The following is a 13,640-nucleotide window of genomic DNA, read 5'->3' as shown; positions in this document are numbered from 1 at the left end:
ACGAAATGAAGACTTCATATGAACTAAACCATGGTCTAATGCTACACGCTTTGATCACTAAACATAAAAATGACACACTTCCGAGTGAACTAGTATCAGTAATCAGAGAAAGATTGGACGGAGTAAGAAAAGAATCCAGATGCGAAGATAATAAGTTACAATTTGGTAAAGGAAAATCAAAATCCGCAGTAAAAAGAAGAGTACGACACCTTGAAAGATGTCACAAATGCGGAAAATGGTCACATGGAGGTAAATGTTCAAATAATCAAACCTATTCAAACACCGAATTTGTTACTTTATGCAGAGATGGACCGTTCATATGTTTAGAAGAAAAAACACTGAATGCTCGAGGTTACGCCTATGTAGCCATGGAAAACCAATTAAACCGACTATCTTATGAATGGGATAGATCATATCACTAAGAATACTATCTCACAGGTAAGTCTGTACAGTTTTTATTTTTATTTTTATTTTTAACCTTTTGATAATAAACGCTAATTTGTTCGCTATAAAGTATTAAATTGGTATTGAATAAAATTAGGTTTGGCGACCGAAATTATTGATATCATACAAAAATTTATTACATCACTGCGAAATTTAACGTTTATTCTTAAGGTATAAATATCTTTAATCAATCAACCCAAAATATTTCAAAAATTCATCATGAGTTAAATTAGGTCATGGAACCGAAATTACTTTACCGAAAAGAGGGGCGCATATTTTTGATAATATTTGATTGATTAAAGTGGGATAAAAGACCAAAAAGATTTTTAATTTTATTTTTACCATGTTTTTAAAATTAATATATAAATCTTAAATTAATATTGTAAACTTTTTAAATTAATATATTTAAAATTAGAAATATTTGAACAATTGATATTTTTAAGTTTGTATGTATAAAAACAAAAATATAATATAAGTTTGGTGTAAATTTTTAATTTTTAAAAATATGAATTTTTAATTTTATGCATTTTAAAATTAAGTTTGGTGTGAATTTTTAATTTTATGCATTTTTAAATTTAAGTTGTGTGAATTTAAAAACAAAAATTTACTTTATTTTGCTAAGTTAAAAATATGATTTTTAAAATTCGTCGTGAGTTGAAGACTAGGTCGTTGAACCGAAATTGCTTTACCCGAGGGAGGGACGAGAACTTTTATTATCATTATTTTTAATCTTATTGAACTAAAGTATGCCAAAAATATTAAAAAAAAAAAAACCCAAAAATCTTTGCTTTTAAAACCGCGCTTTAAATTGACAAATTTTAAAATTTTGTCGAGGGACGGACTAGGACATCGTTTCGAAACGACCTCGTCCTAAATAACAAGGGAAACAAAATTTTAAAATTTATTTTATATTTGTTTTATAAGTTAAAGATTTATAAAAAAAAGCACCGCGACTCGCGGAGTTTGATGGGGAAAATCACCGCGACTCGCGGAGTTTAGAAAATGCAGAAAAAAATAAAAGGAACGAACAGATCAGTTGCACACCACCACACCCCAAAACACTGCGAAAAAACCCGAAATAACACTCCCAAAATCGAATTTTTCACCAAAAATCATCACATTTTTTACTAAAATCATGTTGAGAAGGATGCTATCAAGGAATTACTCAAGAAAAATGGTAAATTTCTACACCTAAATACCATTTAATTCAAAAATTAGTGTTCTTGAGCAATTTTATAACCAATTCGATTTTGATGCTTTTTAGTGTAATTATGCTTAAATTGTTTATGTATTATGCTTGTATAACCTAGATTGATGCTATTTAACATGATTAGAAGCCTTAAACTTCAAATTTTAAGTAATCTAGAGTTTGTGTTCTTGAGCAAATTTGGGGCTTTTTGATATAAACAGGTTATGGCCAATTTTTATCATGAATTATTGCTAAATTAAGTAGTGTAACATGTTTAGGTAGTTAAATGATCCAAACTTTGAGCCTAAACATGATTTTTGAGAATTAAAGTGGACTTTTTCAAGTCTAAAATTCATGAACTTGATTTTTGAGAGATAATGCCATTTGAAACTTGTTTAATTGCTAATAATGATTATTTTGACATGTTATTTGAGTTGAATGCTTATGAACTTGGTGAACATTTTTGTATATGCTTATTTGAAAAAGTGTAGATTTGATAAAAATATGAAAATGAGCATAAGTTTGATATAAATTGATCATGTCATTGTAATTATTTTGATTGATGATTTTGCTGACACTAATGCATATTTGGATGCACAAAAATTGTGTTTGATATGTTTTGCAGACTGAAAGGGGTGAATCTTCATCCCAAGCTCGCAATGCTCCTCCTGAGAATGCGGAACAACAGGAGGTTGATAACTATTACAAACAAGATATACCTCATCCACTTATGACATTTTCAGATATGCATGTGGAAGATTTGCACCCGAACTTGAGATTTGACAGACGTTGGATAGATTATCCAAAATACCAAAGGGGCTTGCATACTCTTCATTCTAAAGTTGTTGAAGTACCTAGGGTAATAGAATGGGGACCATTAGAAGCTGTAGAATTGGCCGGGCCAATTAGAGAATTACTTACACAGAGGTATGGTAATTCTACTTTTAACGATTGGGCACGATTATTCAGCATGCGTAGACCTGTATATAAAGTATGGTGTGAAGAATTATTGTGTAGTATAGAAATAAATGATCGGGTAGTTAGTTTAACCGATCGATCTTTTATTAGATTTTTGTTAGGAGGTTCGATGCGTCACATGTCTTTACTAGACATGGCTCAGGCCTTACGTATATATACGCCTGAGGATTTAGCATCTGTCGATTGTAGAGGGTTGATATTGAACGGTAGGAAAATTGATAAAAATTTCGATACGCATGGTGTATGGAGTCAAATGACTAGCCATCACCGATTTAAAGGGGGAAATTACTCTTATTTGAATATAGATAGAGCTGAGTTAAGAGTAATTCATAGGTTTTTAGCCAATTTGATTACACAACGAGGTAAGAATAAGGAAAAGGTAAATGAACAGGATTTGTTTTACCACATGTGTATTCGAGACCCACAAAGCACTGTAAGTATACCTTATTGTGTGGGTTATTATTTATCAGCTATGGTTAGGGGGATGAGACCGCATAGCATAATAGGAGGAGGTATATTTATTACATTAATTGCTGAGTATCTCAATGTGGATATAAGTCGGGGGGGATTATTAATCGAAGAACCAGAACCCCACGATACAATTGGTTTAAATGTATACCATGGTGCTAAAGTTTTGAAGAGGCGAAATAACGCCGCAGTACGATATAATGGTAGACATCCACAGGTTGAGAGAAACCAACAGCCAGGTAATGTGGGAGGGGGAAATGAAATGACAGAAATGCAAAGGTTTATAGCTTCACAAGAGTATGAAAATGCTAGACATAGAGCATTTGAAGATTGGAAAGTTCATCAAAACCAAATCATAGCTCATTGCCAACATGTAGGTAGAAACTATATTCCTACTCCATCGCCCGTATTTCCTCCATGGTCTATAGAGATCTAACCACCGTATCCTACATATAACCCAGCCGAAGCATTCTATAACACATACGGTTATGCATGGAACCCCTACTGGTATCAGTATCATCCCTAGTCTACTTAGTTTTATTTATTTTATTATTTGTAATGTTGATACATTTAATACTTATGTTAATATTGTAATAGTTTTTATAATTTTCTAACTTTTATTATTAGATTTTAATAATTTTTGAATGTGGGGTAATATACCAAACTTCAAAAATATGTATATATGTTTGCAGTTTATCTTATGTACACAACAGGGTAAAACAACGCATTTTCAAAGACTGGCATTAAGTTCAGCAAAAGCAACTAATTTTGACGACAAGATGCAAAATACATGTGAAATAACAACAAGACGGAATGAACAAATGATGTGCACCATTTATCATTCAACACAAACAACAATATGTTTGGAAACTTTGGTAAAATTTAATCATTTCTACGCTAATCACCCTCAATAATTTAAATTGTTACTGATTTCTTGCAAATGAGGGCATTGCAAGATCTTAAGTGTGGGAAGGGGTTAAATTCTTTCGAATTTTTAAAATTTTTATCTTAAACACTTGGTTACCATTAAAAATACTAGTAAAGCAGTAGTTGTATTAGAATCTAGTGCTCTCTGATAACAAAGAACAGCCCTAGTCTTATATACTGACTACCCAATTCTAGAAAAAATTTTCAAAATATTCAATTAAATGAATTCAAAATCATGTTTATACATATTTATGAACGATAAAACTAGGTTTTAACACCGAAATTATTGTTACCTTGGAAAGGACATAAATTGAGAAACAAACCAAAATGTTAGAATTCATTTAAAATGGAATAGAGGAAAACAAAAAGGAAAAATAAAAGCCAAGTGTGAGAAAATTTACCAAGTTATTTTAAACATTTGTCACATATTTCTGTAACAAATAATTGAAAATACTTTTGTTTTGAATGATAATTAACTGTTTTACCCGATTTACTGTAAGAAAGATGGATCTACACGATGAATCAATTCCATCATTAAAAGGAAGTAAAGTCTTCCGAAAAAGAAACGCGCTTCTTGATTTAGGTCATGAAGTTGTCGTCCAGACCAGCTGTAGGTTGACGAAAAATCTAGAAAAGTCATCTCTAAAATCAGCAGGAAATCCACGGACCTCAGCATAAAACAGGGTCGCCAAGTGGTCAGATTTATCCTAACCATGAGAAGGATTTATCTCGTACAATGGGAGGACGCCGTGCAAATTAGCTGGATAAGACTAATGAATCAGATCCCCAGAAAGGATAATCTCCTTAAAGATCAAAAATCAGCTTTTAAGACTGATATTACTCAATCCTAGAGATTGACCTTAAAGATTGAGAATTACAAACTTATGGAATTCGATGATATCTAAACTCGAGCTTGAACGAGAAAATATTTTGATCAAATTAAAACCGATTTGTTTTCTGAAAACCCTATTTTCAATGCTTTCATTACCTTTGAACGTAAAATCCTAGGAATTCACCTGGAATTCATTAGGTCACCTGAACCAAATCGGGTGTCAACCGTAAGAACGGTGGTTGCATAGCATGGTCAAAGACAGGACCTTGTGCCAGACCAAAAAATTATAAGGGTGAGCTTTACTATTGCTCCTACAAAGGATAGTAATTGCGTCCGACACGTTATAGACCATAATTAAAAGCATGTCAGGGGACATTGCCTTAAACAGTGCTTGTTCAACGCTTTCCTTTACAACCGGACGATAGTTTACCGAAAGGTAATATACGGAGCAAGTATACTGGACGTGTTGCTTTCCTAATACAAGGTAAGCAAGTGGGTGACACAAAACCATAAGTTTTGAGCCAAAATTTTCAAATCTAAAACCCACCAAACCCACAAAAAGAATTTGCAAACACCGGTGAAGGGTTATTCCGGAAAACTTATCTAGGGTAAAAGCTAGATTTAATTTTAAAAAGATCAAATGTTTTCATAAAGATCCAATTTCCTTAATGGATCTAAATTTTTATAGTCATGTGGGACTGTAAACCATATCGTTACTACCATTGTTTATACCGCCGTATAGAAATCACTGATGTACAAAGTGTGAAGAATAAAGAAGTGATTCTAGTATTTCAAGACTATATTGCTTGAGGACAAGCAACGCTCAAGTGTGGGAATATTTGATAATGCTAAAAACGAACATATATTTCATAGCATTATTCCTCAAGAAAGACAAGCTTTTAGTTGCAATTGTTCTATTTACAAGTGATATTCGTTTAAATAATAAAAGGTGAAGACAAAAGACAGATTCGACGAATTGAAGATGCAAACGACCAAAAAGCTCAAAAGTATAAAATACAATCAAAGAGGTTCCAATTATTGATAAGAAACGTCTCGAAATTACAAGAGTACAAGATTCAAAACGCAAAGTACAAGATATTAAATTGTACGCAAGGACGTTCAAAAATTCGGAACCGGGACCAGAGTCAACTCTCAACGCTCGACGCAACGAACTAAAAATTACAAGTCAACTATGCACATAAATATAATATAATATTTAAATAATTACTAAAATTATTTATATATTATATTTATTTATATAATCCGTCGACAAGCTAGGAGCCAAGGCTTGGTGAGCTGTAAAAACAAACTCCGCGACTCGCGGAGTTTGAAGAAGGAAAGGTCCGCGAGTCGCGGAGCTCCCCTAGACGAAAATTCCTATAAAAGCCAGCACAGTTCGACGTAAAAAAATAAAAAAAATATCCAAAAATCCATCCTCTCTATATCTATACGTAATATTTATATTTATAATTTATATTTTAATTTTAATTTTAATTTTAATTCTAATAATAAGAGTATGTTAGCAAATGTTGTAAGGGTGTAAGTCGAAATTCTGTCCGTGTAACGCTACGCTATTTTTAATCATTGTAAGTTATGTTCAACCTTTTTAATTTAATGTGTCGTAGCTAAATTATTATTATGCTTATTTAATCCGAAGTAATCATGATGTTGGGCTAAAAATATTAAAATTGGGTAATTGGGCTTTGAACCATAATTGGGGTTTGGACAAAAGAACGACACTTGTGGAAATTAGACTATGGGCTATTAATGGGCTTTATATTTGTTTAACTAAATGATAGTTTGTTAATTTTAATATAAAGATTTACAATTGGACGTCCCTATAAATAACCATATACACTCAATCGGACACGATGGGCGGGATATTTATATGTACGAATAATCGTTCATTTAACCGGATACGGGAATGGATTAATAGTCACTAGAATTATTAAAACAGGGGTGAAATTATGTACAAGGATACTTGGCATAATTGTTAACAAAGTATTAAAACCTTGGGTTACACGCAGTCGATAACCTGGTGTAATTATTAAACAAAGTATTAAAATCTTGTTACAGTTTAAGTCCCCAATTAGTTGAAATATTTAACTTTGGGTATAAGGATAATTTGACGAGGACACTCGCACTTTACATTTATGACTAATGGACTGTTATGGACAAAAACCAGACGGACATATTAAATAATCCAGGACAAAGGACAATTAACCCATGGGCATAAAACTATTATCAACACGTCAAACATCATGATTACGGAAGTTTAAATAAGTGTTGTAGCAAGGTTTAAGTATATCCATTCTATAAAGAAATAAATAACTTGTGTAAAATTGTATCGTATTTAATAGTATTTCCTTGTAAAATTTAATAGTATTTTATACCCCTTAGCTTTGACATCATACATACTTACCTGTGAGATAGAATTCTCAGAGACCTGCTTTAGTTGACTCGTAGGAGAGTCGTTCGATTTGGTTCTCCATTGCTACATAAGCGTAACCTCGATTCTTCAATAACTTTTCTTCTAAACATATGAACGGTCCTTCTCTGCATAGAGTAACGAACTCGGTATTGGAATGTGTTTAATTGTTCGAACATTTACCTTCGTGTGACCATTTTCCGCATTTATGACATCTTTCAAGGTATCGTGCTCTTCTTTTTGTTGCGGATTTTGATTTTTCTTTACCAAAATGTGTCTTATGATGATCTTTCTTGAGTTTTTTCCTCACTTCGTCCATTTTTCCTCTTATGAATGATACCAGTTCACTCGGGAAGATGTTATTATTACGTTTAGTAATCATAGCGTGTAGTAGTAGACCATGGTTCAAATCAAAGGAATTCTTCATCTCGTAAAACCAAAAAGAAATAAAAATTCAGAATGGAGGGAGAAGACTAGTTCTTTAGGGTCTGCTAGGGAAAGACAATTCGGATTCCATTCTTGAGAACTACACGAAAACAGAACATCTAACTCTAACAGAAATTCATATTACCCTTAAAAGATTCGAATCTTCCCACACTTAGTTAGCTGTGGTGTCGAAATTGTGATTAACTTCATCTTCAACTTCCATTGGATTATCTATGTAATGTTTAACTCTGTGACCATTAACTTTAAATTCAATCCCATTTGAATTTATTAACTCCACTGTTCTGTACGGGAAAACTCTTTTGACTATGAATGGTCCAGACCATCTTGATTTCAATTTTCCAGGAAATAGCTTGAATCGTGAATTGAAAAGAAGAACTCGGTCTCCTTCCTTGAATTCTTTTAAACTTTTGATTCTTTTATCATGCCATTTCTTCGTTCTTTCCTTATAGATTAACGAATTTTCATATGCATCATGTCTTAATTCTTCTAATTCATTTAGTTGACTTAACCGTAGACGTCCGGCTTCATGTAAATCAAGATTACACGTCTTCAAAGCCCAAAATGCTTTGTGCTCAATTTCTACTGGAAGGTGACATGCTTTTCCGTAAACAAGTTTAAAAGGTGTGGTTCCAATTAGAGTTTTGTAGGCTGTTCTAAAAGCCTATAGTTCATCCTCCAATTTCATGGACCATTCCTTCGGATTTGATCCTACCATTTTCTCTAGAATACGTTTTAATGCTCGGTTGGTATTTTCAACTTGTCCACTTGTTTGTAGATGATAGCGGTTGAGATTTTATGAGTTACTCCATATCTTATGAGAACTTTCTCAAGTTGGTTATTACAAAAATGAGTACCCCGATCACTTATTAAGCTTTCGGTGTTCCGAACCTAGCAAAAAGACATTTTAGGAAGTTAACTACAACTCGTGCATTGTTAGTTGTGAGAGCTTGTGCTTCCGCCCATTTAGATACATAATCAATGGCAACTAGAATATAGAGATTATTATGAGATTTTGGAAATGGACCCATAAAGTCAATACCCCAAACATCAAATACTTCACATACTTGAATGAAATTTTGTGGCATTTCATCACGTTGACTTATTTTCTGGCCCTTTGACAAGCATCTCAGGATTTACAAAGAAGGTGTGCGTCTTTGAAAATTGTAGGCCAATAGAATCCAGCATCGTAGACTTTTCTTGCTGTAAGTTGAGACCCATAATGCCCTCCTGTTGGTCCTGTGTGACAATGGTTTAAGATTTGACTAGCTTCATCCCTGAATACACATCGGCGTATTATTCCATCAGGACAACTTTTAAACAAATGTGGATCTTCCCAGAAATAGTGTTTTATATCACTAAAGAATTTCTTTCGTTTTTGGTACGACAACCCTTTTTCAAGGAATCCACATACTAAGTAGTTTGCATAGTCTGCAAACCATGGAATTTCATTATAATCGATTTTCAAAAGATATTCATTAGGAAAGTTGTCTTGTATAGCCGATTCATTTAGAACTTCTAATTCAGGATTTTCAAGACGAGAAAGATGATCAGCTGCGAGATTTTCTGCTCCCTTTTTGTCTCGAATCTCAATATCGAATTCTTGTAAGAGTAATATCCAACGGATTAATCGTGGTTTGACATCTTATTTCGAAAATAGGTATCTAAGAGCAGAATGATCAATATAGACCACCGTTTTTGCTAGAACGAGATATGAACGAAATTTGTCAAAAGCAAAGACAATAGCAAGGAGTTCTTTTTCAGTAGTTGTGTAATTTGTTTGTGCTCCTTGTAACATCTTACTAGCGTAATAAATAGGTTGAAATTGTTTTTCAATCCTTTGTCCTAAAACGGCTCCCATTGCAAAATCACTTGCATCGCACATGAGTTCAAATGGTAGATTCCAATTTGGAGTTATCATGCTCGGTGCATTAGTGAGTTTTTCTTTAAGAATAATAAAAGATTTGATGCATTTATCTGAAAACATGAATGGAGCATCCTTTTCTAGGAGTTTATTCATAGGAGTGACAATTTTAGAAAAGTCTTTTATGAAACGTCAGTAAAAACCGGCATGCCCTAGAAAACTCTTAACTCCTCTAACATTGGTGGTATGTGGAAGTTTAGCAATTACTTCTACTTTAGCTCTATCCACTTCAATTCCTTCCTTTGAAATTTTATGACAAGAACGATGCCTTATTTAACCATGAAATGGCATTTCTCCCAATTAAGAACTAGATTTGATTGTTCGCATCTAATAAGCATTCGTTCAAGATTAACTAGACATGTTTCAAAAGTATCACCGAAGACTGAAAAGTCATTCATGAAAACTTCCATGCATTCTTCTATCATGTCGTGAAAAATTGCCATCATGCATCTTTGAAAGGTTGCAGGGGCGTTGCAAAGTCCAAATGGCATGCGTTTATAAGCAAATGTACCATAAGGGCACGTGAAGGTGGTTTTCTATTGGTCCTCGGGTGCGATTGGAATTTGAAAGTATCCGGAGAAACCGTCAAGAAAATAATAGTAACTATTCCCAGCTAACCTTTCCAACATTTGATCAATGAAAGGTAAGGGAAAGTGATCTTTTCTGGTGGCGTCATTTAATTTTCTATAATCAATACAAACACGTCATCCTGTTACAGTCCTAGTAGGAATAAGCTCATCTTTTTCATTTGTGATAACAGTCATGACACCCTTCTTAGGTATACATTGAACTGGGCTTACCCATGGACTATTAGAAATTGGATAAATTAAACCTGCATCTAGCAGTGTAATAATTTCTTTCCTAACAACATCTTGCATATTAAGATTTAGTCTTCGTTGGCGTTGCACATATGTTTTATGACCTTCTTCCATAAGGATTTTATGTGTGCAATACGAATTACTTATACCTTTAATGTCATGAATCTTCCATGCAATAGCTGGTTTGTGAGCTTTTAGCACAGAAATGAGTTGAGATTTTTCATTTTCCGTAAGAGAAGATGATATTATTACAGGTAATTCAGATTCACCATGTAAATAAGCGTATTCCAAATGGTTTGGAAGTGGCTTTAACTCTGATATCGGTGGTTCTTCTATCGATGATTTGTATCGATATCTGTCTTCCTCTTTTAGCATTTGAAGTTCTTCTGTTGTTGGTTGGTAATTATTAGCCATAAGTGCAGCTAACATTTCAGCTTCATCAATTGGTTCAGTTCCTTCTCCTAAAAAACATTCTCCTGTTCCTTGTAATTCCGGAAATTCTTCTAACAATTCTGCATGTGAATCTATAGTTTGAATATAATAACATGTATCATCTGCAGATTGCGGTTGTTGCATGGCTCTATCAACAGAAAAGGTACCACTCTCGTCCTCTATACTTAGGGTCAGTTTCTTACCGAACATGTCTATTATTGCTTTAGCCGTGTTTAAGAATGGTATTCCTAATATGAGAGGAACTCGAGAATCTTCTTCCATGTTCAGAATAACAAAATCTACTGGAAATACTAAAGTACCAACTTTAACTAGCATGTTTTCCATTATCCCTCTAGGATATTTTACTGATCGATCGGCTAGTTATATACTTATTCTTGTTGGTTTCAATTCTCCGAGGTCTAGTTTAGCGTATAATGAATACGGCATTAAATTTATACTAGCACCTAAGTCTGCCAATGCTTCTATTGAATTGAGACTACCCAAAAAACATGAAATTGTGAAACTTCCTAGATCAGAGAGTTTTTCTGGTAGCTTATTCAACAGCACTGCAGAACAATTAGCATTCATTGTGACAGCAGAGAGTTCTTCCATTTTCTTTCTATTTGTGATTAGATCTTTCAGGAATTTAGCATATCTTGGCATTCCTGAAATCACATCAATGAAAAAAAGATTGACATTTATTTGTTTAAACATATCCAAGAATTTGGATTGTTCGGCTTCAAGTATTTCTTTTCTCATTTTACTCGGGTAAGGAAGTGGTGGTTGGTATGGTTTAACATAAGGCTTTGCCTTAACTGTGTTATCTTCATTAACCTTTTCAACTACCGGTTCTGTTTCCTTCTCTTGCTCAGGCTGTGGTACTTGTAGAGTAGGAATAGAGTCATCAGAAATTACGGGTATTTCAGGAGGTTTGAATGTAATACCACTTCTTGTGGTAATGGCTTTAGCTGTTTCATTTCGTGGGTTACCATTTGTATCGCTAGGTAGACTCCCCGGTTTTCTGTTACCTATCAACCATGCTAGGTTGCTCACTTCTTGTTCTAGATTTTGGATAGAAGCTTGTTGATTTCTAAATGCTTGAGCATTTTGTACATTGGTTTGTTTCTGAGATGTGAAAAATTGTGTTTGAGATTCAACTAGCTTCGGCATCATATCTTCTAAATTTGGCTTTTTATCATCGATTTGTGGTGATTTATTTGGAAAAATAGGTCTTTGCTGATTGTAAGTATTATTAGATACTTGTTGATTGCTAGGACCTTGTTGGTTGTTGTATGGAACATTTCGGTTATAATTCTGATTTTGATTGTAGTTTGGTCTTGGCGGTTGATAATTATTTTGATAATTATTTACAGGCCTTTGGTTCATGTATGAAACATTTTCTCTTTGTTCCATTGTTTTTCAATACTGAGACAATCTTTTGTCAAATGTGGTCCTCCACACTGCTCACAACTAATTCGTATTGCGTGAATATCTTTAGTCATCTTTTCCATTCGTCTTTCAAAAGCATCTAACTTTGCGGAAATGGAATCAAAGTCATGGCTAGAATCGGCTCTAGCTGCTTTAGATGATCTAACAATGTCTTTTTCTTGATGCCACTCATGTGAGTGGGAGGCTGTGTTATTAATAATTTTGTAAGCTTCAGTTGCGATTTTCTTCATAACGAAACCACCAGTTGCTATGTCGATGTCTTTTCGTGTAGTAATGTCGCATCTTTGGTAGAATATTTGTACTATTTGATAAGTGTCTAAACCATGTTGAGGACATCCTCTCAACAACTTTCCAAATATTGTCCATGCTTCATATAAAGTTTCATTTGGTTTCTGTGTGAACGTAACAATATCTCCTTGAAGTCTCACGGCTTTAGATGCCGGAAAGAATCTTTTAAGAAATTTTTCAACTAAAACATCCCATGTATCAATCGCCCCTTCAGGTAACGATTCTAACCAATCTTTGGCTTCTCCCTTTAAAGTCCAGGGAAATAACATGAGATAGATCTGTTCATCCTCAACTTCTCTGATCTTAAATAGAGTACAGATCCTATTAAAGGTACGAGGATGTTCGTTTGGATCTTCTTTTGGCGTACCACTAAATTGGAATTGATTGGTTACCATGTGTAGGATTTGTCCTTTGATTTCATAATTTGACGCATTAATGTCTGGTTGAGTAATTGCATGACCTTGGCCAATGCATGTAGCTCTCATTCAGTCTTCCATACTTAGAGGTTCCTGATTTTCCATGATTGAATTTGTTGAATCTGAATCACTAGAGGATTCTGATTTAATGGTTTCTTCCTCGACAATCTCTGGTTGAATGATTTATGGTTCAGGAGGAATGATTAGTGGTTCAGGATCTCTGAATTGTCCTTGTATATCCTCCGGGTTCTCAATTGTGATGTCTGGTTCAAAAAATGGATTATCGGAAATTTGAATTGGAGTACTTGGTCGACTAGATGACGATTCTAAAGAAAAATCAACGGCGACAATATTGGCTAGATGTCTTGATCGAGTTACAGGTGGTGAACGTATGAAAGGTGGTGAACGTTTTGCTCGGTGCATTCACTGAATATCCTATTAGTTATAAATAAATAAAAAATTATATAAGTTATCAAATTAATAGATTTTTCTGATTTTGCCCACGTTTCGAATAGCCAATAGATGCAGCAGGTAGCCAGGACCCTTTAAATCGGAAGCCCACAACTCGCCACTAACAAATCCAACTATTACTACGAACCAGAA

At 33.9% G+C, this 13,640-nt stretch overlaps 1 non-coding gene across 1 annotated transcript; it reads left to right on the top strand.

Moving 5' to 3' along the window:
• Positions 1–12,651: 12,651 nt before the first annotated feature.
• Positions 12,652–12,758, top strand: LOC139874038 (small nucleolar RNA R71). The gene has a single exon (XR_011767742.1). It is a non-coding gene; the product is annotated as a small nucleolar RNA R71 (small nucleolar RNA).
• Positions 12,759–13,640: the final 882 nt, after the last annotated feature.

This window comes from Rutidosis leptorrhynchoides, chromosome 10 (assembly GCF_046630445.1).
Source record: "Rutidosis leptorrhynchoides isolate AG116_Rl617_1_P2 chromosome 10, CSIRO_AGI_Rlap_v1, whole genome shotgun sequence".
Classification (NCBI taxonomy): Eukaryota; Viridiplantae; Streptophyta; class Magnoliopsida; order Asterales; family Asteraceae; genus Rutidosis; species Rutidosis leptorrhynchoides.
The sequence above is the reverse complement of the archived record's forward strand: the minus strand, read 5'-3'. Positions and strand labels throughout refer to the sequence as shown.